Below are 17,938 nucleotides of genomic sequence, written 5' to 3'. Positions count from 1 at the left end.
ACAAGGTCTTAGTTTTAGAAGTCAGTATTTCTCTAGGCGGGGGTCTAGAAAGATTCCCAGTGGTTCGGATTTTTTTTTTTTTCCCTTCAGTAAGGAATTGTATTTTACCCAGGACTGGAAACATCTGTACACAGCAATTGCAATAGGACTTATGAGGCTTAATTTTGCTAAGGAGTCAAACTGAGTGGGCAGTGAAGGCATATGAATTCTCTCTGACTGCAGGAAAAATGTAAAAAAGAAAGCAACACCTCCAGAACATTCTAAGGTGATCTGTTTTCTGGTTCCTGGCCACACTTGGAACAAATAAGGTGCTGCATAAGTGGAAAAAAAGAGATGGTGCCCCTTCTCCCTTTCACCGCACATGGAGGCCAGACCCTCGGCTGATGGGCGAGGGCAGGGACCGAAACAGGGTTTCTGTATCACTTGGAAAAATACTTCTGTTCCTACAGAATCGCTATTTGCAAAACACATTGTGCTAACCTTTATATCTTTGTTTTCCTTTGAAATATCAAAATTTAATGGTTGTGATATATTTCATTTGTCAGAATCAAGCAATTTTTACTTTGCATCTTAAAACTTGATGGAATTGTAATTTTCCTGGCTTTTAGTAGCTCAAAATCAAACTGGTCAAGTCAATTTAAGGATAATTTAGTGAAAGAAAACATTTCCCTGTGTCTGACAATTTCCATGAATAATGTATCTTTAATAGCTGTCAATTATGGTGGTTTTTAGAAATTTATGATGGGGGTATAAATATCTCCAAGAGGTGATTTATGGTGCAGACTCAAGACAATTCTCCCAACAAAGCTACTCTGACAGCATATAAATTACTATACGGTATGGAAAACGATAGAAAACATTGTGGATATCTGTTTTCTATGTCCTATTCCTTTTTATTCCATTCTTTCACCCCATAATTCCAATACCCTAGTCAGAAATTTAGAGGTGAAAGAATCTGAGTGATCATCATATCTACCCTTTTCAATGTACAAATTATATATTATAATGTATATTTTGTATATCTTACACAAAAGGCTAGAAACTAAAAGTACTCTGACTTCTTCAAATAAAGCTGTAGACATAAGTACTGGACTTGCACAAAGAATTTCTATAGAAAAATATGCTTTTGAATTGTGGTGCTGGAGAAGACTCTAGAGAGTCCCTTGGACAGCAAGGAGATCAAACCAGTCAATCCTAAAGGAAACCAACCCTGAATATTCATTGGAAGAACTGATGCTGAAGCTAAAGCTCCATTACTTTGGCCACCTGATATGAGGAACCGACTCACTGGAAAAGACCCTGATGCTGGGAAGATTGAAGGCAAAAGGAGAAGGGGGAAGCAGAGGATGAGATGGTTAGATAGCATCCCCGCCCCAATGGACGTGAGTTTGAGCAAACTCCAGGAGACAACGAAGGACAGGGAAGCCTGGTGCGCTGCAGTCCATCGTGTCGCAAAGAGTTGGACATAGTGACTGAACAACAAGTACTAGAATCACACAAAGAATTTCTACAGAAAAATATTGAAAATAATTGTAATGTTCAGTGGCAGAAACTGAAAAACTGAAGAGACGAGAGTATGACTGACAAGAGAGACATTCTGTGTGCTGAGAGGCCTCACACAAGCTCACAGGACAACTAGCTATAAGAAAGCGTTTGCTCCATGGCTAGATTAATCCGCCTCCTTCCTGCGTCTCCTTTGCTCAGAACCTGAGGGCCTGGAGCAGAGAGGTTCTGTTTCTTTTCCAGTTTATCTGGTTTCACGTTCATGTGCTGAGCTTCGCCCACTCCTCCGAGGTCTGGCCTTGTCCTGGAAGACACACGACAGCCAGCAGAGCTGCTGTTTCCTGGAGCCTCACAGGGGCCGCCAGTCCTGGTCCGCGGGCAGAACTGGGCGCTGTGGGGAAGTTCACACACCCAGACCGCATCTTCAGATTCTCTGCTTTGTAAGTGGAACTTGAGCCCATTGACTCTTCGTGACCCCAATCTTTGCATGAGGCCCCCAGGAGGACTGCACTCCTCATAATCTCGCTTTCCCTTGTGCTGTGGTGCTCCAGGCAGAAGCTACCCGGATCAAGTTCATCTGCTTTGATGGTGTGAAGGTTGATTTTATGTGTCAATTTGACTGGGATGCCCAAATGGCTGGGAAAATATTATTTTGGGGTGGGTCTGTGAGGATGTTTTCAGAATAGATTAGCCTTTAAATCTGTAGACTTAATGAAGATGATCCTCCCCAATGTGTGTGGGCATCACCCGGCCCACTAAGGGCTGCACAGAGCCAGAAAGCGGAGGAAGGAGGTGAACTCCCTCCCTCTGCATGAGCTGCGCCATCCATCTCCTGCCCTCGGACACCAGAGCTCTAGTTCGGAGGCTCCTGGACTTGGGCCATGACCTACACCGCTGGCCTCTGATTCTCAGGCCTTTGAACTTGGACTGAATGGCACCCCTGGCTTTCCTGACTCCAGCGTGTAGATGGAAGATCCTGGGACTTTGTGGCCTCCACACCATGATAATGGCTTACAAAAAAAAACCCAACGGACTTTTTGGCCAATGGAGTACAATGGTGGGCTTCAGTTTTTAAAATACTTTTCCTTTTCCAAGGGGAAATATTGATGCAGCCACTTAATGAGCCACTGCTGCTGCTGCTGCTACGCCGCTGCAGTCGTGTCCGACTCTGTGCGACCCCACAGACGGCAGCCCAGCAGGCTCCCCCGTCCCTGGGATTCTCCAGGCAAGAACACTGGAGTGGGTTGCCATTTCCTTCTCCAATGCATGAATGTGAAAAGTGAAAGGGAAGTCGTGCAGCCTACCAGGCTCCTCCGCCCATGGGATTTTCCAGGCAAGAGTACTGGAGTGGGGTGCCATTGCCTTCTCCGAATGAGCCACTAAGCAACATGACAGAGTGGATTTATAAATTTTTTTGTGTGCTAGATGAGGCACAAATGATGAGGCAAAAAACATAAATACAGGATAAAGTTTCAAAGGAAAGCTCAAGAAGAGTGGTTTTGTCTTTGTCTGTAAGGAAGGACAAAAACTCAGTTCCTGTGTCACACCCTTCTTTAATTGTGCTTTCTCTACCATAATATTTTAAATATTTAAATCTAGAGTTGGTGACCTGATAATATAAAGGAGAGTCTTATTATGTTACATGGAGAAAGAAGAGTAGTGGCAAAGGGATGAAGACAGACTAGCGCTCTGACTGGAGGCTGGGTGGGCCCACGCTGGGAGGGCACACTAATGAAGTCCTCCTGGTGTCATCCACACCACGTGACGTGTGACCCCTGAGAAGCCCACCTTGTGCCCAGAATCCCATGGTGGGTGGAAGTCACACTCCGAAGCTCCAGCTCTATCCCTCACCTGCCCAGATGCTGGGCTGAAGCTGTGACGACCTGTTGTTCTGAGTGCAAGCTAGTTCTGATGCTAGAATAGCTAAGTAGTTGTATATTTAAGATTGATCACTTGTGTATATATATTCATACACTTTTATATAATCTACTACTTAATATTTAATACTGTTTAACATTCAACACTCAAATCTAGCGTTCAGCTTATTTGCTCCTGTTACTTTATTTGCTTGTTAGATTGATCTCTAGCAAAAGTATAATATATAGTATGGTATAAAACAGACTTCTATATGCGCAGGCATACAGGCGAGGACTCATGTGGAGGCTAGAGCTCACGCATTTTTCTAGATGCCCGGAGTCTGTGCTCAGGAACGAACAAGGGAGGGGGAAGAGCATCTCCAGCAGAAGTTGGCAGCGGTGCGCGTCCTCTAAAGGAACAGGAGGGCGACAAACGGGGGTCCTGGGGAGGCGTGGGGTGTGATCGCCGACAGGGCGCCCAAGGAGAATCTCTCTAAACACTCATTCTCACTAAGACCAGAGTGGATAATAGACCAGCCATGACACTGCCATGGAGACGTGACCTTGACACACGGGGGAAGGAGGGAAGTTGGGAGCTGGGGATGGGGCAGGGGGAGAGGAGCCTGAGCTGAGAGGAGGTAATTTTATTCCAAGAGTGAGGAAAACCCACAGTGAAAGAGTTTCAGCAGGGGCGTGGCACCGCATGATGGAAGGTCTGAAGGACCAGTTGGCACCCCTGGCTTCTGTGTTCAGGACGGATGTCAGGAGAGGAAACATCACTAACTGCCAGGAGTGCGGTGAGCCCGGCAGGGAAGAGTGCAGAGGCAGACGGGACCTCGTTTGCGAAGTCCGCTGGGTGGAGGCAACACACATCTGCGGTAAAACCAACAGAAAATTTCTCTGAATGGATTGGGTCCGCTGAGTGCAGGAAAGGAAGGCGTGGCATCTAAACACTGGTCCCGACAATTGGGTGGTGGGTTTGAGAAGATTCAGAAACAGGTGTGGGGGATTCAAGAAGCTTTGGTTTATAGGAACACACCATTGACAGGTGCCTGTAGGTCTAGAGCTAGTACGTCGGCCATAAAGGATACTGTGGACTGTCTGAACTAGAGTCACACCAACACAAAGATTTTCCACAGAATTTAGTGACATGGTTTCCATCTTTCCCACTGCATCCGATCAACATCTATCTCCTGCGTGCAGCAAGACATGTGAGCTGTATCTGCCTGGCTGACTCACAACTGTTACAGTCTTTATATACATACATACATATGTATATAAATTTCATATTCATATACATATATTATTTGTGAACTGGAGTTAATTTACAGTGTTAAGTTTCAGGTATATAGCAAAGTGATTCAACTATATATATATATATGTGTATATATATATATATATATACACACACACACACACACACAACATATAGTTTTATTTTACATTCTCTTCCTCTATAGGTTACTATAAGACATTGAGTAGAATTCCTTGTGTTACACGGTAGGTCCCTGCTGGTTATCTATTTTATATATGGTAGTATGTGCATGTTAACCTGCCACAGTCTTGGTATGTTCAGAACTAGATTGATCGTCCTCCCCCCAGGTTACTCACCCAGATTTTCTACCCCAAAGCAGCACAGGTGGGCACTTATGCCGAGGATCTGGGTCTCTGTGCGCCCCGCCCCATCCCCCACTTTCTCCTCCCAGGTTAGGCTCCGTCTCCTCCCACCAGGGCTGCGCCAACAGCCTCCCAACCAGCCCCCTGAGCTCAGCCTGCTCCAATGGGACAGACATCATGCGGCAGAAGCATAATGCTCACTCTGTCTCTTTCTGATAAAGACACCCAGCAGTGCTCCCTGTCTACGGGGACAGGGCTGTTTCCATTGTAAACCTCTACAACCCCAGTCTTATCTCCCATCACTCAATGCCCTCAGCTCTGTGAGCAAGCAGATCATAGCCCACAACCACCCCTGAGCAGGTTCCTCCTGGCCTCAGTGCATCTATAAAACTGTGCAGAGACAAATGTTCTTCATAGGTCTTCACGTAAATGTCACCCTTCTACACTAGTCAGCCTTTACAACAGAGAAAGGGTTTGATTTATCTTTGCTTTTTGTACCCTATAACACAATATACTATGGAATATGGCTCAAAAAGTATTTGCCGAATGAATGTATTCGAAATGAAAAAAATACAAGAGCATATGACCAATTAGGTTAGTTGCATGCAACAAGAAAATATTTTAATAAATATTTGCTGGATGAATGAATAGAATAAATGTTTTCTGACAACTTGAAATAAGAATGAAAAGCAAGTGAAAGCACAAAAGCTTAGGGAATTATATAAAGTAGAGGTTCTCAACAAATACTTGAGTGAATGAAGGAACTTTTATGAGCAACACTGAAACCAAAACTTGGCCAGTGGAGTTGGTGGGTTTTCTTTGTTTTTGGTTTCACTTTGCTTTGATTTATGTAATAAGAACATTTAACATGAGGTCCACCTTTTAACTTTAGGTTTCCCTGGTGGCTCAGAGAATAAAGCGTCTGCCTGCAATGCAGGAGACCCAAGTTCGATCCCTGGGTTGGGAAGATCCCCTGGAGAAGGAAATGGCAACCCACTCCAGTATTCTTGCTTGGAGAATCCCATGGACAGAGGAGCCTGGCGGGCTACAGTCCACGGGGTCGCAAAGAGTTGGACACGACTGAGCGACTTCACACTCACCACCTTTTACAAACATGTAAATGTACAGTGAGTGCATCAAAGTGTGTGCATGCATGCTCCATCAGTTGTGCCCCACTCTGCAGCCCCAGGCTCCTCTGTCCATGGAACTCTCCAGGTCAGCATACTGGAGTGGACTGCCATTCCTCCTGCAGGGGGTCGTTCCGACCCAGGGATTAAACCTGTGCCTCCTGCACTGCAGGCGGCTTCTTTACCACTTCACCACCTCAGAAGCCCGTACAGTACAGCACCGTTAACTATAGGTACTACTTTCTAGAGCAGATTTCCAGAATTTATACATGCTGCCTAACTGAATGACTCATTATGTTTAAAAAAATGTACCTGGCTGTTTCAATTTTAATGATGACACAATGTGAAGGTGACCTGTGCTGACTTTTTAAATTCATACTTTAATGTTTTTGTGCTTGTACAGCTATGGTTACAATTTCTCATAATTACTTCTCTAGGGGAAATACTTTTCCGTGGTGCAGCACGGGGACTGTTAGATGCTAATATACTAAACAGCCATAAATTCCAGGATGTCCCAGTTGATCACTGTGAACCTAATTTGCACAGTGTCCCTGAGACCCAGCCCTAATCCCCACTCCTGGCAGTCAGCACCCCCTCAGAGCTCTAGGCTTTGGGTTTAATGTGTTTTATAGGAGTTGATTCTTAACCTCTTTTGCTCCCAGACAACTCAGCACTGTTGCTGCAGCACAAGCTGGCTGAGCCTTCAGAAGCTAAAGAAAAGGAAAAGTGTTAGTTGCTTAGTTGTGTCTGATTCTTTGCAAACCCATGGAATGTAGCCCGCCAGGCTCCTCTGTCCATGGGATTTCCCAGACAAGAGTTCTGGAGTGGATGGCCCACTGGATTTCCTCCTCCAGGGGATCTTCCAGACCTTGGGATTGAACCTGCATTTCCTGTGTCTCCTGCACTGGCACGTGGGTTCTTTACCACTGAACCACCAGGGAAGCAAATGATGACCCATCCACTGACGGTGGAAGGATAAGAACGGGGGCCCCATAATAGTATGTGCAGTTGTCCTGTGTCCCCCTAATCCTCACCTTTTATGGTGGTGAGAGGAGGGGAGGAGGGAAGGAAGGGAGGAGGGAAGAAGGGGAGGAGGGAAGGATGAGAGGAAGGGATGCTTTGACCCCAGAGAGTGGGTCTTCATGGCCTGGCCTTCAAGGCTGGGTCAGGTTTCTTGCTTATTTCCAAGGTCAAAGAGCTGAGGTCACTTTCTGGAAATGGTGATTCCAGTGTATTTCAGTTCAGTCCAGTCGCTCAGTCGTGTCCGACTCTTTGCGACCCCATGAATCGCAGCACGCCAGGCCTCCCTGTCCATCACCAACTCCCAGAGTTCACTCAGACTCACGTCCATCGAGTCAGTGATGCCATCCAGCCATCTCATCCTCTGTCGTCCCCTTCTCCTCCTGCCCCCAATCCCTCCCCAGCATCAGAGTCATTTTCAATGAGTCAACTCTTCGCATGAGGTGGGCAAAGTACTGGAGTTTCAGCTTTAGCATCATTCCTTCCAAAGAAATATCTTCAAATCCTGGTCTCTGAGTCTGAGCTTTAAAATCAAAGACATCAACACTGGTTGGGAAGCCAAATGACTCAGGACTTGGGGATGCTGGTGAAAAGTCAGATTTTACTCATGAAGAGACTCACCAATGGGAAAGTCAAAGGGACCCTCCCAGGATGAGTAGCCCAAGAAGGCAGGACAGACACGCAGCAATGTGGTGAACAGTTATGTAAAGATTAACAAAATCTTGAGAAAGATAAAGCACATCTTCCAGTGCTTTCAGCCAGGTCAGTCAACTGGTCAAGCGAGGACCTGTGTTTCCCTGAAGTACAGCAGGAGGGAGGCAGCACTGTGGGCGCATGACCGCGCCTCTGCTGATGGAGAGCAGCATCAGGACGCCCGGGAGAGGAGTACAATGGGGAGAGGAGCACGATGGGGAGACGAGCACGCCTGGGAGAGGAGCACGCCCGGAAGAGGAGTACGGTGGGGTGGAGCCGCTGGGAGGGGTTGCATGCACTCAGAAATCGTGTCCTTAGGTTTCAGTAAGTGCCTCCATGTCACTTTAGAATTGGCTGTAACTCAGCCAAGGAGATGCCCACACTGCATGTGGCTCCGGAGCAAGGGCACTGGGATCAGGCTGTTGGAACAGAAGACCCCTTTGTCAAGTGGGGGGAGGCACACAATCCACCGCACCCAAGCAAAGTGCTTTCCAGGGAGTTTCAATTTTTAGATGTTAAACAATATAACATAGTAAAGTGGAATTAGCAAATTAAGATATGGCTGCTAGTACAGAGGGTCCAAGAGTCAGATATGACTGAAGTGACTTAGTACTCATGCATGCTAGGTATGCATACTAAGAAATGTTAAAACCTGGGGAGGAAACAGTTAAGAACAGGGACAGGGTCTTAACAGGCTCTTAATCAGAACAGAGTCATAGGAATTTGTAAAGCAGCACAACCATTTTGAGCCGTGTCCTCTATATTCTCATCGTGGATGTCAGAATTGTTTGAAGTTCATTAGACATTTTCATACTAACATCAATGGTTCTCAGTCATCCTGAAACACTGGAATTATGTTTATGCTTATTGATTTAAATGGTACAACAGGGAAGCTTGTAACAGAATAGAAAGCAGATACTAAATGGTTAAAGTGACACAGATTTTGCTGTTAAAGCACATATTTTAGCTACCTAGAGATTTCACTTTTGTGGAACTCTTCAGTTACCAAAATCAGTTAAATGAAGCATTGTTATGTGTGGGAATTATATTATTCTCATTAAAAAAACAAAGATCTAAATTATGTGGCTAATTTAAGTCCTTGTTGATTATCGTATGAGCCTGGCATTCAATTTGACTAACACACTTCTCAAGAGATAATGACAAACTATTTTTTGTTGCATGAATGAGATTCAACACACCAAATTGTTTTCTTCCTCTTGGTTGCCAGGAGAAATATCAAATGGCACCCCACTCCAGTACTCTTGCCTAGAAAATCCATGGATGGAGGAGCCTGGTAGGCTGCAGTCCATTGGGTCGCTAAGAGTCAGACATGACTGAGCGACTTCACTTTAACTTTTTACTTTCATGCACTGGAGAAGGAAATGGCAACCCACTCCAGTGTTCTTGCCTGGAGAATCCCAGGGACAGGGAAGCCTGGTGGGCTGCCGTCTATGGGGTCACACAGAGTCGGATACGACTGAAGTGACTTAGCAGCAGCAGCAGATATGCAGATGATACCACTCTGCATATAATAATGGCAGAAAGTGAAGAGGATCTAAATAGTCACTTGTGAAGGTGACTAGGAGAGTGAAAAAGCTGGCTTAAAACTCAACACTCAGAAAACTAAGATCATGGCATCCAGTCTCAATCCTCTTCATGGCAAATAGATGGGGAAAAAGTGGAAACAGTGACAGTCTTTTCTTGGGCTCCAAAATCACTGCAGATGGTGAGTGCAGCCAAGAAATTCAAAGACACTTGCTCTTTAGAAGGAAAGCTATGACAAAACTAGACAGCATATTAAAAAGCAGAGACATTACTTTGCTGACAAAGGTCTGTCTGGTCAAGGCTATGGTTTTTCCAGTAGTCATGTATGGATGTGAGAGTTGGACCATAAAGAAGGCTGAGTGCAGAAGAATTGATGCTTTTGAAATGTGGTGCTGGAGAAGACTCTTGAGAGTCCCTTGGACAACAAAGAAATCAAACCAGTCAATTCTAAAGGAAATCAACCCTGAATATTCATTAGAAAGTCTTATACTGAAGCTGAAGCTCTTATACTTTGGCCACCTGATACGAAGAGTAGACTCACTGGAAAAGATCCTGGTGCTGAGAAAGACTGAAGGCAGGAGCAGAAGGGAAGACAGAAGATGAGATGGTTGGATGGCATCACCGACTCAATGGACATGAGTTTGAGCAAACTCCAGGACACAGTGAAGGACAGGGATGTCTGTGTGATGCAGTCCATGGTGTCACAAAGAGTTGGATATGAGTTAGGGACTAAACAACAACAACAAAACAAAATTACCAAACAGGAAAGAAATATTTCCAATGCCACCAAATCAATGTATGAATTCAGTACAAAACCAATAAAATATTACTAAGCCTAGCTGGGGGTGATGTCTTGATTTGTTTTTAACCCACCAGAATTTAGTGACATAAATATCAAGGTTACAGATTTCTAAAATGTTCTGTAGCACACAAATGTCTCCACCTGGTCAGGCCAAGCTTCAGTCATGGTTTACATAAGAGGCGACCTTTTATCTGATACTCACACTAATTCAAGGGAGTCCAATAAAGTGGAATTGACATGTTTGTAAGAAGTTAATAAATATCATCTGCATTTGAAAAACACTCTCTGAGGAATTATGATCTATTATCCTAAGAGCCAATGGGGCATCCATGAACTGGCAGCAGTTAAAATATAAAGAGGTCAGTCAAGGTTCCTTCTAGGGAGAAAAGTCTGGGAGGTGCCCCGCTGTGGGTGGGAGGGCTCAGCCTGCCTCCTCCTGCCCTGATGACCCCGTGACCGTCACCCTTATGGGTGTGCTCCCTCAGTCGCCAGACCACAAGGAAGTAGCTTGGGGAAGAGGGAATGTCACCGTGGCTAGAGCCCATGCTCCCCATGTCGTGACAGCTTTCTTAGCTTTCTGGGGTTCCTCTCAGTCCCCAGGCTGCCAAGCAACCTGCTAAAGCCCCTTTCTCCCGGGAGACACTGGTTTCGATGGAGAGCAGCAGGACCCTGGCTCCTCCCGGTCTCGGGCATCTTCCTGGGGATGGGCAGGGCTGACACTCCCACACTCTATGGGAAGTTTCTCCTCTATTTCCAGGTTTCTCCTCTATTCCTCTATTCTCCTTCTTGGTGGATTTTCTGCAACGTTGCATTATGCATTCCTCATGTAGCTCAGGCTGTATTTGAAGTTTTGGCTGGAGCTTTTGAATCTCACTTTCAGGTTGTGAACCTGCAGACTGGAGAGATGCCTGCTCAGCTTTGAGATGTCTCATTTGACCTGCGAGCTCTTTGTTCACTTGGTTTTCTTTACACATGTGTAAAATATGCCTTGCTTGTCTCCTTAAAGCTTATTTTTAATGAATAAACTTCATTTCTTGGAGTGGTTTTAGGTTTGTGGAAAAGCTGAGCAGAAAGTGCAGTTTTCATAGACCTCACCTCACCCCACCCTGTTCCTCCTCTTACTAGCGTCTCACATTGATGAGATGAGGTTGTTATGACTGATGAACCAATCTTGATGCGTCGCTAACACACACACTATTATTAACTTAAGTGCATTGTTGTTATGTTGTCATGCAGTCGTGTCTGACTCTGCCACCCCGTGGACTGTAGCCCGCCAGGTTCCTCTGTTCATGGGATTTCCCAGGCAAGAAAACTAGAATGTGTTGCCATTTCCTTCTCCAGAGAACCTTCCCAATCCAGGGATTGAACCTACATCTCCTGAATTGGCAGGCAGATTCTTTACCACAGCACCACCAGGGAAGCCCTTCAAAGTGAAGTTGCTCAGTCATGTCCGACTCTTTGCAACCCCATGGACTGCAGCCTACCAGGCTTCTCCATCCATGGGATTCTCCAGGCAAGAATACTGGAGTGGGTTGCCATTTCCTTCTCCAGGAGATCTTCCTAACCCAGGGATTGAACCCAGATCTTCTGCATTGTAGGCAGATGCTTTACTGTCTGAGCCACCAGGGAAGTCAAAAGAGGTGCTCAAATTGCTTTCCTCTCATGATATGCTAATTGAATCAAAATGTTGATGAATTTTTGAGATAACTTGACAAGGATTTTTAAAAAGATAATCAACCTTCTGATAGATATTTATTAGAGAATTTCAAAAAAGCCTGGAATGTGTTTCTTTAACTTTTATTTTGTAATTCTTCAAAATATTCAAAACACTACCATATGACCCAGCAGTTCCATTTCTGGGTGTTTATGCAAAAGATGACATCAGGATCTCGAGGACATATTAGCCCTTATGTCCACTGCAACACTACTCATGTTTCATAGACAAAAGTGTTTGAATAAACAAATGAAAGACTTGGCTGCTTTTTCCCATCAAAGGATCTTTACGATTGATCCAGCCAGACTCCTGGAAGCAGCAGTCACCTGGGATCTAATTTCAAAATCTGAGCTATTTTAATTCTGAACTCTAAGCCCTGCAAATACATGTTCTTTCAGTTCATTTTTGTTTTCAGGGTGCAACTTTCTGGTACCCAATCTGTGTGGGGTGGAAGTCACCTCTGACCCCAGTCCTGCAGGCCTGTATCCCTCTCCTTGACCTTCAGAAGCAGAACTGCACCTTCACACTTTCCTGCCTGGAACTGGCACGTGAATTCAGAGTGAAGCAGCCATCAGCGTGGGGCTCTTTCCTCCCCTGGACTCCGGATCTGTGGTTCCTCGCTGTGCAGGTGGCTCTGAGCCAGCCCTCCAAGCAGAGTCTAAGAATCGCTTTTGCAGCCCCTTCAGCACCTCAGCAGGGAGAACATCTTGAATTACTAATAATTATTAGTTATAATTATTAGTAACTGGCTTCTGGTTATGAGAATGGGGAGTCCTGAATCACACTGGCTTCGTCTGGAGGCAAGAATCCATCATGTCCATCTTTGTGTCCACAGCCCAGAGTAGGACTTTACAAAGGGAGAACTTCATTATGTGTTTATTGAGCTGAATAAAACCTTGCACCATTTAAAAGAATCCAAGAGAACCGTGAAATTCAAGGAATTACGGCCTGCATCATAGTTTCACTTCATGGTTTTTGAATTAACCACATTAAATTCAGACAGTTATAAAGTACACAAAAGACAAGAATGGGTTTTTGAAAAATTTTCATAAAATATTCTCTAGTGAATTGTGCATCAAAAACAAGATAAAATCATTTATTAGGCTTTGGAAAATGCTTAATGTCCAATCATAAAATTGAAAATAAAATTTTAATGTGGTGAAATTTAAAAAAAACCTAGAAGCAAATAACATTTTGTGATTCAGCAAAGTGCCTTGTTTAAGGGTTTCATAGGCTCTATCTTTGGGGGATGGGAAGTGAGTCCAGAGTCAGATAAAATGGAAAGTCTAGTTATGACCATAATTTAACAGAACACGTGTTCTGAAAGCCAGACTCGGCCTGCAGATGTGGGATCGGTGTTCACGTCACTGTGGCATCAAGTCTCATGAAGCATGTTTGGGGAGTGTGCTATCAGTAGTGAGCTCACAGCCAGATTCCCCAGGTGGCTGCTTCACTCGACAGGCGATGACTGGGGTCCTTGGGGTCACAGTCAGGCTTTCATTATGGGGACAACCCTGCACCGTGGGACCTGGAAGCTGGGTCAGGACCGTGAGATCAACCCCTGATGGCACTTGGTGAGTTGGCCACTGCCCAGAAAGACGCTCAAAGATGACCCAAGCCCAGGTTTGCAGCAGGTCACTCTCAAAGAACTGTCGGCTGAGTGGAAAGGAACTCAGAAATCGTGCTTGGGTTGTCCTGCTCGCCTTCCCTCACTGTGTTCCACGTCTCGGCACTGACTGGGGACTGGCGGACGCTCCCATCAAACTTATTTATGGAACGACGTGTGCTAACGGTTTGCATCTGCTGCTCTGGTGAGCATGTATAAAACTATGTGAAGGTGAAGCTTTCCAATCACCTTCTGGTGGACACAAATGTAAGTAATGTTCCGTCAGTTTTGTAGTTTCATATAATTTATGGGCGATGAATGGTGTGATGATATGAGGGAATATCGTCAAAGACAAGGCTGTCATTTATATTCCAGAGGCCCAGAATAAGTGGTTCAGAATGCGGTGATGCTATTATATAGAGATATATGTGAACTTCCTACTTGTACAGAAAACAAAATAACGATTATAAGTGAAAAGAAGCAAGGCAGAGTAAAAGATCACAGAGGGATCTCTGCCACCCCAGGATCAAAAGGAGCCAGATGCATGACCTGCCTCCAGAAAAAGCCAAAGTGACCCCACATTTATTGTCAGAGACACCCACCACTCAAGAGAGGTTCCTGGCACCAGAGCATGTATGTTATAGAGTGATTGCAGTGTGTAACATAGAAGGATGCATTCTTAATGGCCCGTGAGTTTTTGTGAGTTTATCGTCTCTGTGGGATTTGGGGTGGTCACGTTTGAAGGACTTTGTTGCAAACTCTGCATGTAAAGCGGTCTTGCAACGTGGCACTGAGGGCCTTTCTCACATCGCTGTTGTAGGACAGATGGCCCAGTTACACAGCATAAGCAGCTATGCCCTCTGTGAACCACTGAGTGACTTCAGGAAGACTGATCTTTGAATAGTGTCTAACGGTGCTGGTGAAAGGGCTTCTTTAGAAACTTTACAAGGTTATTTTGGGTTTGGATTAAAGAGTCATCATTTTGTAGGTAAAAAGCGGTTCCCTACTAAATTTAGGAGGAACTGTGGCAATAGTGGAACTGGAGTGAATTGAGAAGTCTTACTTCAGAGCCTGTGGGGCTGGACAAGGCAGCACAAAGATTCTAAGGGAAAAAGGCCGGAAGGGAGACAACTGTGAACAAGAGGAAGTGGAGAATTTTAGGTGATGGAAGCAAGGGGTTAATCTGACCTTTCTGGGCAAAGATTAACATAAAACTTACTTTTATGCATGTTCTGTATTGTTTTCTTTAAAGGTGAACTAAAATAGTTTGAAATATGAGTTTTAAGATCCAGGGAAGCTAACATAAACATTTAAATGCATGAATTATTCAGATCAGGGGGTGAAGACCATATTTACAATCATCTGTTGACTTTATATATGGTCATAAATATGATGTATATGTGGACTATATTGTATCTCACCCCTAGATTTATATCTCTTTTGTTTTTTATATCCAAGGAAGCTGGTGGATGATGCTTACATTATCATTCACCTGATGGCAGATTTTATTATTGTTGAAAATCTGCCTAACTCATTAACTGTGCTGTTGCAATAACAGCTTTCCTTAACTGATTTCAGCACCAGAAAAAGCACAACTGTCATGGAGTTAAAAAAGTAAAGATATAAAATGTACCTTACTTGCAGCTATTTGGTGAAATCATGGTACACACTAGCTACCTTGGGGGTCTGGCTAATAACCATTTAAACAAAGATCTCTCTGTTATTTCTGGACAGACGTACTGAACAAATTCAGTGGCAAATAATTACGTGCATGGCAGCAAGGTTTCCTTTCTGTTGGTTCGGCGTACATGAAGCACTGACAGTGAGCCAGACCTGAAGGTTTCTCTTAATGATGATCACGTGGTTAACCAAACAGTCACAGTCCAGCAAGAAAACGTATTACCAAAACATCAGTCTTGGTTTTAAAATTAAACGGCAGTGTTTTTTGATGAGCCCATTTTAGTTCAGGAATTAAATAAGACAAGTATTAATTCACTTGATATAGATGTATCACTGGTTTTCAGTTGGTCCATACCAGCTCTCTCAACAAGAATATAAAGCAATATAGGATAAATATAGACAATGGAATCAGATAGCAAATGACTTTTCAGAAGGTCTGAATATTCTGCAGTAAATGACAGTAATGATTCAACAGGTATGCTTTCACTGTTTATGGAAATGTTTCCATAATCCCATTATCTGTATAATAAATTTTGGTGGTGATATTTAGACAATAGCATATTTTAGAGATTCTAAAGTATGGCCCACAGATCCTAGGTTGTATCCCAAATCCTTACATTGTGAAAACTATGTAAAACTCTTATTCATATGTCATTTTTTTTTTTCACTGTGTTGGCAGCTGTTCCAATGATGCCAAGTAAAGGCTGGAGTCTCAGGACAAGTCAAGACAGCGGTGCCCCATGAAAAGATGCTCATGATCACCAGTTAAGAGAAATGAGAATCAAAACCAGAACGAGGTACCACCTCACACCACTTAGAACAGCCATCAGTAAAATGTTGACAAATAGTAAATGCTGGGGAGGGTGCGGATAAAAGCGAACCCTCTCACACTGTCGGGGAAATGTAAATTGGTGCAGACACTGTCACGAAGAGTATGGAGGTCTCTCAGAAAACTAAAAGTAGAACTAGCACACCATCCAGCAATTCCACTGTTGGGTATGCGTCTGAAAGTGAAAACACTAATTCGAAAAGACACATGTATCCCACTGCCCATGCATTCACAGCGGCACTATTTACAATAGTCAAGATACAGAAACTGCCTAAATGTCCATCAACAGATGGATGGATAAAGAAGATGTGTGTGTGTGTATACATATATATACATATACATACATATATATATATATGCACATACATGCAACGAAATACTACTCAGCCATTAAAAAGAATAAAATTTTGCCATTTACAACAACATGGGAGAACTAGAGGGGCGTTGCTGCTGCTGCTAAGTCTCTTCAGTCGTGTCTGACTCTGTGCGACCCCATAGACAGAAGCCCACCAGGCTCCCCCATCCCTGGGATTCTCCAGACAAGAACACAGGAGTGGGTTGCCATTTCTTTCTCCAGTGCAGGAAAGTGAAAAGTGAAAGTGAAGTTGCTCAGTCGTGTCCGACTCTTCGCGACCCCATGGACTGCAGCCTACTATGCTCCTCCATCCATGGGACTTTCCAGGCAAGAGTACTGGATTGGGGTGCCATTGCCTTCTCCAAGGGGGGCATTATATTTAGTTAAATATGTCAGACAGAGAAAGACAAGTGCTTATGGCATCACTTACATGCAGAATCTATAAAATAAAACAAACTGGGGAATATAAAAGAATGGACAACAGCAGGAGTCACCCGAGCGTGAAGTGTGGACTCTAGGTGATCATGACACGTCACTGTAGGTTCATCAACAGTTACAAGTGTCCCATCCAGTGAGGAGGCTGAGCATAGGTGGGACCAGAGGGTGTGTGGGAAATCTCTATACTTTCCACTCAAAATTGCTATGAACTTAAAATTGCACTAAAAAAACCCAGTGAAGTCTAAAATAAAAAAGTAGTGGGTAGACTTGGGGCTATAATTTTGGGACTGTAAACATGTTACTAAACTCCTGAGTACAGGATTATGATCAGGACGATACACAGCAGGGTGTTTTCTTTCATTCTGCTGCCTCAACCTGAGGCAAGCCTGCCCTATAAAGCGTTCCTTGCCTCCACCTGTGACAGAGTTTATTTAATTCTCTTGGCCTGCCCACTGATGCTGTCACCATTATGGAAAGCTGGCTTTACGTGGGGGCTCTCATGTAACCCACTAGCCTTCCCAGAGCTCTCAGGGAGCTGGTTTTCTGTCTCCAGGGCAGGATGAGCGCATCAAGACACACGTCCTCAACCTACAGGTAAGCATTGCCTCCGGGGTTGCATAGACCCTGAATTCAAGTTTTTTCTTTGTTCTTTGTCTCCAGTAGTTTCTGATCCTTTTATCCTCTGACATATTTTTGAAAGATTGGATGTTTTTCTTTTTTACTGTTTTAAATCACAAGTTTAAAAAACAAAAAACACAAGTTTTGTGTACCAGAATGAATTCTCTTGATCACTTCTTCAAACATGGTGATTGAAACATATTGCATTGTTATTAACTCGGTATGGATCCCTTAAGCAATTTCAAACACAGAGAATGACATAGTTATTGCAAATACCTGACTAATCTTTATAGCATTTTGACTAACTTCACAATTGGTTGTGGAAAGTCTTGTAAGGAGATGTTAGCACATGGATTAATGAGGATCTTATCATATAAGCAGTAATTTAATTAATCTAATGATTACCATAATTAAAAAAAAATCTTACAGCACATTTTTATCTTAGATTTCATTTAAAATTAAAAACAAAATAAGAGGGAGAAATTAAAAAAAATTTCCATGCTGAAAGTTCCTTATCATATGTCCATCAAAATAT

The sequence above is a fragment of the Bubalus kerabau genome, chromosome 2 (genome assembly GCF_029407905.1).
Source record: "Bubalus kerabau isolate K-KA32 ecotype Philippines breed swamp buffalo chromosome 2, PCC_UOA_SB_1v2, whole genome shotgun sequence".
NCBI lineage: Eukaryota > Metazoa > Chordata > Mammalia > Artiodactyla > Bovidae > Bubalus > Bubalus kerabau.
This window is presented reverse-complemented; position numbering follows the sequence as displayed.